Source organism: Sciurus carolinensis, chromosome 12, assembly GCF_902686445.1.
Source record: "Sciurus carolinensis chromosome 12, mSciCar1.2, whole genome shotgun sequence".
Taxonomy (NCBI): Eukaryota; Metazoa; Chordata; class Mammalia; order Rodentia; family Sciuridae; genus Sciurus; species Sciurus carolinensis.
The window spans coordinates 90,095,554-90,107,839 of NC_062224.1; the positions used below are offsets into that span (position 1 = coordinate 90,095,554).

The 12,286-nt window shown below is 36.2% G+C and overlaps 1 pseudogene; it reads right to left on the minus strand.

Moving 5' to 3' along the window:
- The window catches only part of LOC124961426 (complement factor H-like), a 42,586-nt pseudogene extending 32,384 nt beyond the window's left edge, over positions 1 to 10,202 (minus strand).
- Positions 10,203 to 12,286: the final 2,084 nt, after the last annotated feature.

Genomic DNA, 12,286 nt, shown 5'->3' on the forward strand with positions numbered 1-12,286 from the left:
ATTCTAGTCCTTCAAAAATATTGAAGCTAGTGACCATAATTAGAGAGAAAAAATATGAAAAAATATAAGACTGCAATGCTCTTTGCTATTCAATTGAATTGCAGGATTCGGTACAACCCAGAATTTTCAAGGCAGACAGAGATAAAATTTACCTTGCAAAAAAGTGTTGATATCAATAAATAGCTAAACTCTTTAAAAACACAAAATACTCCTTTTATAAGTCAGGAAAAAGGAATAAATTCCAGAAAACATTGTAAACAAGAACTGACTTGTGCAAGTTGATTCACGAACCCATGTTCCATTGACACAGATTGAATATTTCTATCCCAGTTCTCCCGGACATTTGTAACTTAGGTTAAAATTATGATTACATTCATTTTTATCTGTTTGATTTCCTTCATATACAATTAACCTTGGTGCTTTACACTTCTCAATTTGATCTGTTGCTATGAAATGAAAATATTACCATGAAGAGATCAATTATAAGAATCAAACCATCCTAAAAGTAGCTGCACAGTATAATGAAATTGTATTTCACAATTGTAAGATGAAATTGTGACTTAGGCCTCTAAATTCTATCAACAAATTAATCCTGGTCACCACTGCATGAAATGCGTGCTTTTGTATGAATGTAAGTCTCGTGTCCTGTCTTTGAAATATCAGAGAAAATATCTGTTACTAAGATATTTTGTACTTTGGGAACTGAAAGAGTACAAGAGACTCATTTTCTCAGAAGATCTGCATAGTAAATAGTTATCAAAAGACTAAATTTGGTCCCACATTTCAAATTTGTGCAAAAGGTTTATATTCATTTGCCTTCCTAATGGCAACCACCATTATATTATCTATAATCCAGAATCCTAAAATATTAAAAAAAAACACATCATCTATTGAAATATAATAAGGTGTTAGTTCAAATGTATTTTTGAGCATGATAACATAATATTATAAAATCTGTCTAGAATATATAGAATAGGACATGAATATTTAAGCAGATTCATTACATGACCAGAGAGAGAGACAGAGAGCAAGAGCAAGAGTTAGTAAGAGAGAGAAAGAGAAAGAGATGGATCCTTGGAATAAGAAATTGAGCGCTTTCATTGGGAGTATTACCTAGTGGTTGAATGCTTGCACGCCCTTTCCAGGCCCTGAGTTTAATCCCCACACCATAAAAAGAAAAAGAAAGTGGGTGCTTTAAAATTATATTCTCTTTTTCCATTCTTAGAGTCTTTGAGAAACTATATACCAGATCATATAGTCAAATAATATTATAATGCCAAAATAAAAACATTTTGCCAACTCTGATAGGAATGAAATAAGTACTACAGAAGCATTTAATGTACCAAATATTTCAATAATTCGGGGAAGATGAGAATTCTGTTTGAATTTGATAAAATGTCTGTATAGGTCTCTGATAATATTTGTTATTAACAATTTGAAATGCAGAGTGAAGTGAGGATGAACACAGCAGAGCAAAGTCAGTAACTAGCAAAGCCCAGTAAGACTGTAAACCAATCTTACAAAAACAATAAAGTGGGAAGTTAAAACACATGTGGTACTTGAGAATTGATCTCATCCTGGGCTGGTCCAGAGTGTTGAGGAAGGAAAAACAAGAGGTTGTATAAGTCCTAGTAACTAAAGGAAGATCTATCTGTGGCCAAGAGGAATGGTGTCCCTGGATTTGATTTGTTTCTGATAGAATTTCTTTGTTTATTGGGAGGAAATAAACCTATTGAGAAGCATGAATAGCTAGACTGGTGGAAAGGAAATGAATATTGAGAGGCAGAATTGTAGACCAACCTATGAGACCTGGAAGGGCTTATATGAAGCTGACTACAGGCAATAGGCAGAAGATGAACCACAGGAAGAAAAAATCTATGAGATCAGAAGAAATAATATTGTAGCACAAGTTTGCATGTAATTTAGAATGAAAAGTTGAGAGTTCCTGTGCCTACTATTAACTTGGGTTTTCCTCCCATATGAAATCAGATGAAACCATTTGTATATAAAAAGAACAATGATGAGTGAGGTTAGAAAAGTCTGAAGACACTTTTATTCCCAGGAATGTGTTTAGCAAAAAATGTAGGGTTAATAATCAACAAAATTTATTGATTCATTTGACACAAACTTAATAAATAGCTTCTATATGTCTTTCTGTCTTCTGGGTATTGAGAGCACATGAGAAAACAAATATAAGTCCTGTTTTGGAGAAACTCCACCCCATTCTGGGATTCATTAATATCTAGAAATCCAATGATTAAGTAAGACTGGAAACCTAGGACAGTCTTGGAATTAAGGACCCAGGAAAACTCTAGGAAAGAACTCAGTCTAGGAAAAAAGTGAACAACCCTTCCTTTTGTCCTCAAACACTTGATCACCAACAGGGCGAAACTAATCAGTGATATTTGTTTTCTGGACCCACATTGGATGTGTCATGTGACTAAGTTGTAAAAGTGATTGGAGGCCTATGGCCACCCATGTGGCAGCACATCAACTTCAGCTTGCTAACTTTGAAAATGAAAAGTTGCAGCTTCTCCAGGTTCTCGGAATGGAACTGGCCCGCTGGTGAGAGCCTTTCTGACCAGAACAAGCTCCGAGTCCCGGAGCCAGTGCAGTTCAGCTACTCTGGCACGCAAGCAGATTCAGGGTCCAGAAAGGGCAGCCAGAGACTTCCCCAAGTAGTCTGGACCCCTGCGGTGGGAGGTGCCGTTCAAGGCTAGCCTCTCGGAGCTGACCGCCCAGTGAGAGACTTTCTACATAGAACCAGCCACAAGCCCCCGAACCAACAGAGAGCCTCGATCCGCAAACAGCCTCTGGGATCAGGGCAGGGCAGCCAGACACCTCTTCAGGCGGCTCTGCCCACTCCGGCTGCAGGCTCTCTTCTCGGGGCGATCCAAGATGGCGGCCTAGAGGGAGACAGCACCCCCGTCGCTCCAGAACCCAAGAGTTAAGAAGGTAAAGCTCGGCCCGGGTGGCAGGCCCAGATAGAGGTGGCTTATCGGAGCCAGGCAGGGCAGCTAGAGTCTTCCCAAGGTAGCCTTCCACACTCCGGCAGTGAGCTCCTCCCACACGGCCAGCTGCACGGTGCAGGCCCACAGTGAGAGCATTTCAGCACAGAGCCAGTTCCAAATCGTGGAACCAGTAGGGGGCTAGGGGCAGTTTTCTTCGGATACGCTGCTTTATCAGATTCCTCCAAGACATCAGGCTACTGAAGGCTGGGAGGTGATACACTGGAAATCTACAGGGACACTATAAGCCAATAGCGGAAAACTGCAATATCTCTGGGTCCCACTGACAACTGACCAATATGAGAAAACAAGGGAAGAAAATGTCCCAAACAAACCTAGATACTACATCAATAAAACCCAATGACAGCACAGCAGAAGAAATGTCAGAGAGGGAGTTCAGAATGTACGTAATTAAAACGATCAGGGAAGCAAATGAGGAGATGAAAGAGCAAATGCAGGCATTAAATGATCGCACCAATCAACAGTTAAAAGACCAAATACGGGAAGCAAGAGATCATTTCAATAAAGAGTTAGAGATACTGAAAAAAAAACCAAACTGAAATACTTGAAATGAAGGAAACAATAAACCAAGTTAAAAACTCCATAGAAAGCATAACCAATAGAATGGAGCACCTGGAAGACAGAACCTCAGACATTGAAGACAAATTATTTAATCTTGAAAGCAAAGTTGGCCAAACAGAAAAGATGGTAAGAAATCATGAACAGAATCTACAAGAATTATGGGATATCATGAAAAGGCCAAATTTAAGAATTATTGGGATTGAGGAAGGCTTAGAGAAACAAACCAAAGGAATGAACAACCTATTCAATGAAATAATATCAGAAAATTTCCCAAATCTGAAGAATGAAATGGAAAACCAAATACAAGAGGCTTATAGAACTCCAAACATACAAAATTACAACAGACCCACACCAAGGCACATTATTATGAAAATACCTAACATACAAAATAAAGACAGAATATTAAAGGCCGCGAGAGAAAAGAATCAAAATTACATTCAGAGGGAAACCAATAAGAATATCAGCAGATTTTTCAATCCAGACCCTAAAAGCCAGAAGGGCCTGGAAGAACATTTACCAAGCCCTGAAAGAAAACGGATGCCAACCAAGAATCTTATACCCAGCAAAACTTACCTTCAAATTTGACGATGAAATAAGATCCTTCCATGATAAACAAAAGCTAAAGGAATTTACAAAAAGAAAGCCAGCATTACAGAACATTCTCAGCAAAATATTCCATGAGGAAGAGATGAAAAACAATGATGCAAATCAGCAACAGGAGGCGCTAGCCTAAAGGAATAGCCAAATAAAGGAGAAACCAAATCATGCCAAAAACAAATATGAGTCAATTGACTGGGAATACAAATCATATCACAATAATAACCCTGAATGTTAATGGCCTGAATTCATCAATCAAAAGACACAGACTGGCAGATTGGATTAAAAAGAAAAATCCAACAATATGCTGCCTGCAAGAGACTCACCTCATAGAAAGAGACACCATAGACTAAAGGTGAAAGGATGGGGAAAAACATACCATGCACACGGACACAGCAAAAAAGCTGGAGTATCCATCCTCATCTCAGATAATGTGGACTTCAAACCAAAACTAGTCAGAAGGGATAAAGAAGGACATTACATGCTGCTTAAGGGAAGCATAAATCAGCAAGACATAACAATCATAAATATCTATGCCTCGAACATTGGCTCATCCACGTACGTCAAACAAATCCTTCTCAATTCCAGAAATCAAATAGACCACAACACAATAATACTAGGCGATTTTAACACACCTCTCTCACCACTGGATAGATCGTCCAAACAAAAATTGAATAAAGAAACTATAGATCTCAACAACACAATCAGCAATTTAGACTTAACGGACATATATAGAATATACCATCCAACAAAGAACGAATACACTTTCTTCTCAACAGCACATGGATCCTTCTCTAAAATAGATCATATTTTATGCCACAAAGCTACTGTTAGCAAATACAAGAAGATAGAGATACTACCTTGTACTCTATCACATCATAATGGATTGAAATTAGAAATAAATGACAGAATAAAAAACAGAAACTTCTCCAATACTTGGAGACTAAATAATATACTATTATACGATGAATGGATAACAGAAGACATCAGGAGGGAAATAAAAAAAATTCTTAGAAGTAAACGAGAACAAAGACACATCATATCAAAATCTCTGGGACACTATGAAAGCAGTACTTAGAGGAAGATTTATTTCATGGGGTGCATTCAAAAAAAGAAGTAGAAATCAACAAATAAACGACTTAACACTACAGCTCAAAGCGCTAGAAAAAGAAGAGCAGACCAATACCAAAAGTAGTAGAAGACAGGAAATAGTTAAAATCAGAGCCGAAATCAACGAAATCGAAACAAAAGAAACAATTGGAAAAATTAACAAATTAAATAGTTGGTTCTTTGAAAAAATAAATAAAATTGATAAACCCTTAGCCACACTAACAAGAGAAAGAGGGAGAAAACTCAAATTACTAAAATTCAGAATGAACAAGGAAACATCACAACAGACACGAGTGAAATACAAAACATAATTAGAAGCTATTTCGAAAATCTATACTCCAACAAAACAGAAAACCTCGAAGACATCAACAAATTTCTAGAGACATATGAATTACCTAAACTGAACGAGGAGGACATACACAACCTAAATAAACCAATTTCAAGCAATGAAATAGAAGAGGTCATCAAAAGCCTACCAACAAAGAAAAGTCCAGGACCAGATGGGTTCTCAGCCAAGTTCTACAAAACCTTTAAAGAAGAGCTCATTCCAATACTCCTCAAACTATTCCATGAAATAGAAGAGGAGGGAACCCTCCCAAACTCGTTCTATGAAGCCAATATCACCCTGATACCTAAACCAGACAGAGACACATCGAGGAAGGAAAATTTCAGACCAATATCCTTAATGAACATCGATGCAAAAATTCTCAACAAAATTTTAGCAAATCGCATACAAATATATATTAAAAAGATAGTGCAGCACGATCAAGTGGGTTTTATCCCAGGGATGCAAGGTTGGTTCAACATTCAGAAATCAATAAATGTCATTCACCATATCAACAGACTTAAAGTTAAGAATCACATGATTATTTCAATAGATGCAGAAAAAGCATTCGATAAAATACAGCATCCCTTCATGCTCAAAACACTAGAAAAAATTGGGGTAGTGGGAACATTCCTAAACATTATAAAGGCATTCTACGCTAAGCCCATGTCTAATATCATTCTAAATGGTGAAAAACTGAAAGCGTTCCCCCTAAAAACTGGAACAAGGCAGGGATGCCCTCTTTCACCACTTCTATTCAACATCGTCCTTGAGACTCTAGCCAGAGCAATCAGACAAACCAAAGAAATTAAAGGGATACGAATAGGAAAAGAAGAACTCAAACTATCCCTGTTCGCTGATGACATGATTATATATTTAGAGGAACCTGGAAATTCCACCAGAAAACTTTTAGAACTCATAAGTGAATTCAGTAAAGTAGCAGGTTACAAGATCAATGCTCATAAATCCAATGCATTTTTATACATAAGTGATGAATCTTCAGAAAGAGAAATTAGGAAAACTACCCCATTCACAATAGCATCAAAAAAAATAAAATACTTGGGAATCAATCTCACAAAAGAGGTGAAAGACCTCTACAATGAGAACTACAGAACACTAAAGAAAGAAATTCAAGAAAACCTTAGAAGATGGAAAGATCTCCCATGTTCCTGGATAGGCAGAATTAATATTGTCAAATGGCTATACTACCTAAAGTGCTATACAGATTCAATGCAATTCCATTTAAAATCCCAATGATGTACCTTGCAGAAATAGAGCAAGCAATTATGAAATTCATCTGGAAGAATAAAAAACCTAGAATAGCTAAAGCAATCCTCAGTAGCAAGAGCGAAGCAGGGGGTATTGCAATACCAGATCTTCAACTCTACTACAAAGCAATAGTAACAAAAACGGCATGGTATTGGTACCAAAATAGACAGGTAGATCAATGGTACAGAATAGAGGACATGGACACAAACCCAAATAAATACAATTTTCTCATACTAGACAAAGGTTCCAAAAATATGCAATGGAGAAAAGATAGCCTCTTCAACAAATGGTGCTGGGAAAACTGGAAAACCATATGCAATAGAATGAAATTAAACCCCTATCTCTCACCCTACACAAAACTCAACTCAAAATGGATCAAGGACCTTGGAATCAGACCAGAGACCCTGCATCTTATAGAAGAAAAAGTAGGTACAAATCTTCAACTTGTTGGCTTAGGATCAGACTTCTTTAACAGGACTCCCATAGCACAAGAAATAAAAGCAAGAATCAACAACTGGGATAGATTCAAACTAAAAAGCTTTCTCGCAGCAAAGGAAACTATCAGAAATGTGAAGAGAGAGCCTACAGAGTGGGAGAATATCTTTGTCAACCATACCTCAGATAGAGCGCTAATTTCCAGAATCTATAAAGAACTCAAAAAACTCTACACGAAGAATACAAATAATCCAATCAACAAATGGGCTAAGGAAATGAACAGACACTTCACAGAAGAAGATGTACAAGTAATCAACAGATATATGAAAAAATGTTCAACATCCCTAGTAATAAGAGAAATGCAAATCAAAACTACCCTAAGATTTCATCTCACCCCAATTACAATGGCGATTATCAAGAATACAAGCAACAATAGGTGTTGGCGAGGATGTGGTGAAAAAGGAACACTCATACATTGCTGGTGGGGTTGCAAATTAGTGCAGCCACTCTGGAAAGCAGTGTGGAGATTCCTCAGAAAGCTTGGAATGGAAACACCATTTGACCCAGCTATCCCACTCCTTGGTCTATACCCAAAGGACTTAAAATCAGCATACTACAGAGATACAGCCACATCAATGTTCATTGCTGCTCATTTCACCATAGCCAGATTGTGGAACCAACCTAGATGCCCTTCAGTTGATGAATGGATAAAGAAACTGTGGCATATTTATACAATGGAATATTACTCCGCAATGAAGAATGATAAAATTATGGCATTTGTAGGCAAATGGGTCGAAATTGGAGAATATCATGCTAAGTGAGATAAGCCAATCTCAAAAAACTAAAGGACGAATGATCTCGCTGATAAGCGGATGAGGACATATAATGGGGGTGGGAGGGGTTAGCATTAGGTTTAGGGTTAGGTTTAGAGTTAGGCTAAGGAGAGCGGTAAGAATGAAGGAAAGAAGGACTGTATAAAGGGAAAAGGGTGGGAGGGGTGGGGGGGAAGGGAAAAAAAAGAAACATCATTACCCTATGTAAACGTAAAAAAATAAATTAAAAAAAAAAAAAAAAGAAAATGAAAAGTTATCCTTGATAGAATCTCTGACAGAGAAAAGATTCTTATAGGAAAAGTTAGTTTGAAGTGGGTATTTAATGGACTTTATTTCTTTGAAAAACAGAGTGCCCTATACAAAAAATAGTTGATTGCAAAGTACTTATATTTTCTTGGTAACAAGTATTCAAACTTTAATAATATGATGATTTATAAGTAAAATCTAACTCTACATTTATAAGATAAATAATATTAGCAGAAATAGAAACATTAATATATTCTATTTGTACTTTTACTTATTTCTTCTGGAAACTCATTAAATGCTGAGCAATAAAATTCATTACTGTTAAGACTTTTTCAAGAATATCTCTAAAGTTTACAAATATGATTGCAAATATTTTCTATGTAAAACTTGAACTTCATTAAGTGTGAATTTGAGAAGGGTGTTCTCACCAACAAATAGAGGAAGTTGTGTCCACATTCCACTAATACATGTAATTGATCTCTCTCCAATCATTGTGACCTTTTCTGTACAATTGTACTCCATTGAATCCCCATGGTAATATGGAGGGGCAGAAGACTGGGCAGAGCCATTGTCAAGTTCTTGTATAGCTCCACATGTTCTCTAATCCTCTATGTATATCTCACAAAAATATGTTCATAATGAAGACACAGTATGTATGTTCAAATAAATACAAAAATGTTTCAGTTTCAATTTAATATTTTTAATACATTACCAGTACATATTGGCAAGGTTGTCCACTTTCCATCAACACATTGTATTTATTAGGTCCCTTTATCAGAAATCTGTGATTGCAATTATATCCTACCACCTCATTGTGTCCATATTCTTCTTTCATTTTGTCCTGAACTTTTCCATTAAGGAGTAGAGGAGGTGGACCATATGAATATACATCTTCTATAACAGAAACAATGGTTAATGGTTAAGTTGTCTATTTTGCACTTTAAAAATCCAGAGAAATGGAAAAATTTTTGGAATTGATTGTTTATATGATTCATTATAGAATTCTTAGTGAAAATAAACATTTACATTGCAGTTATGTATTCAAGTTGAATTGCTTCTAATATAATAGCATTGGAAGTATTTTTAAAGCTTTAAATATTTTCAATAATGAAGATATTTTGAAGATTCATGCAAACTGTTAGCAAATATGGTTGTGGAAATTATATTAATTTTTCATTGTACAGTAGCATTTTAACATAACTTTTTGAGAAAGGATCATCAAAGAGACAAGCACTCGATCCACATTTTTAACTGATTTCCTAATACACTCCATTGAATTAACTATTCAAATATTGTTTAGATATACTCTATAAAACTTGAGAGAAGTCCTGAAGTATATAAAATGTCCAGTACTAATGGTAGCAGTGGAGGAAAAATGAAAAGTATCAAAGTAAGTCTCTGAAGTCTCAGTCACCATATATGTATATATGAATGCTTTCAATACATATTTCAAGAAATAACTGGTGCTTAAATTCTTAAACTAGTTTGTGCTTTCTACCACACAACACATATCAACAATTTCATGAACTGGATTATAGACACCGTGGAAGCCAATAAAATATTGAGAAGAAAAAATTTATATTCAAAATTCTAATAATTATTTCCACAACAGTAAGAGAAATCTTCACCTTTACATACTGGAATATTAGGGGACCATCCAAAATAGTAGCATTGCACTGAATCTGGTCCAACTCTTGTAAGTCCTGATTGGCAGAAAAATTTCAACAATTCTCTGACTTTATACTTTTCTTTCTTGGGATCAGCAATTAAGAATTTTTCAATTTCAGGATTGTGCATTTCCTCTCTAAAATAGAAAATAAAATATTTTAATAAGAATGTGTAATTAATCTTCGACAAATTAAATTTTACATATCATGTAAAAATGAGGTAGGTGTTTAGCGATGCATGTAGGAGAGATTCAGACAATTCCTCTTCCTGGAAAAAAATGTTACATATTAGGTTTTATTTCCTGTCTAACTTTATTTGTATAGGATTCTGGGAAATGTGGTGGCATTGAATGGCAATATATCTGTCCTAAAATTTAATTTCCAAATTCAATGAGTTTTCACTGAATATGACTTATTGCCGATATTTGTAAAATTTAATGTTACATTATTGCACTCTCAAAACATGACATTATTCTCACTTATTAAAAAAATCAACTTTATACAAATTTTAAATTGCACATTTTAAAAAACTGGGTTTCTGTTTAATAGTATTGATAAAATAGATCATATAAAAAAGCAATTCTAATATATTGAAGTTAGAGGAATATAAAAATTGTGTAATTAATATATTACAAATAAAGAACAAAACTAAGCATTAGTTCAAGGACAAACTGATACTCATATTCTAAGTGTTTTGAATCCTTTTATTAATTTTCAATCATTTTATTATATTTTATGATTATTAATTATTTTAATTCAAACAAGGAATAACATATAAAATCTCATTTTTTAGTTTTTAAAAAGTAGGTGACTTTAGTAAATAATATTGAAAAATCACTTTTCTTATTTGGAATTACTCTTCCTCACAAATTCATAAAATTAAAGGCCACAATTAGAAAATTAGAACCATAGTAGAAAGAAAATGCATACTAGCAACAGTAAAGCACTAAAACACTTCTCAAATTAGATGTACAATAAAATCTATTTTAAAAAGTAGTGCACCAAAAACTAACTTAAAATTTTTGCTGTGGGGCTGGGGATGCAGCTCATGCTTAGCAGGAGTAAGGGTCTGGAATCAATCCCCAAAAACCCTCCAAAATTAATTTCATAATTGTTTTGAGTTTTGCCAATTACTTGAGGAAAACCACACTTGAATGAGAGTCACTGGGATTCCTCTCCCTACTTCTATTGCAATCTTTTACATAAAATTTCTTTTGTCTTTGGAGGGGGTCTCAAGATGATGGAAGAGAGAAGACTGCTTTTGTGGGGGCTCTGTGGCATGAAACCAAGAAAGGGGATAGGCAGCTTCTCAGCAAGGTGGGTGAACAACAACAACAAAAAAGGATGGCGAACATTCTGGTATTTAATGCTAGACATTCGAAGCGATGGGGGACTCAGGAGGCTGGATATAATAAAATAAGGAAGAAATCCCACTGACACAGCTGCTGCCATGGTTGGAGGCACTTGTCAGAGCAGCCCATCCATGACAAAAGTGGAGGGATAATGGAATTAAAAGAACTCACAGTTAGGGTAGGCTTGAGCTGTGTCTGAATATGGAGAGTTCAGAGATCAAAGACACTGCTCAACTGAACTGAAAGGTATGCTGCATAATACTCTTGTGTGGGAAAGAAGCCACCTTCTCTCTGGGCTGCCTGCAGAAGACAGAACCATTTTGCAATCCTGATGTGATGGCCACCAGCTGGGGAAGCTGAATCCTGGCAAACCCAAGTTTGGTCTCAAATATAGGCCTGGTGAAATCACACTGCATGACATAGGGTGTGTCTAAGTGACCAGGAGAAAATCAAATGTGGAGAGAGGTTTACACAGTGGACAACTGGTTGTGGAAACCCACCTGGTTCTCACCCTCCCACTCCAAATCTGCTGCTTGCAGAACTAGCTGGGAGAGTTGTGCCTGATTGGGAATAAAAGGGTGGGGGCAGGAGAAATTGAGTTTGGAGACTGAACCCAAGACCAGGAAGTGTGGAGTCCACAGGTGATGTAGTAGATTAAAATCTGGCTCCTCAGCCACACGAGTGGAACCCAGGGTAGATCCCTGGGGTGCAATCTTCCAGAATGAACCAAAAATTGCTGAGCTAAGGAGGCTCACTGATTGAAATTCTCCAAACCAAGTGGTATTTAGGGAAGAACCTGGAGCCCAACCAAGCCTAAACCCTGCCTTCAGGAGTTCAATCTACAGGATTACCTTTCTCTTCC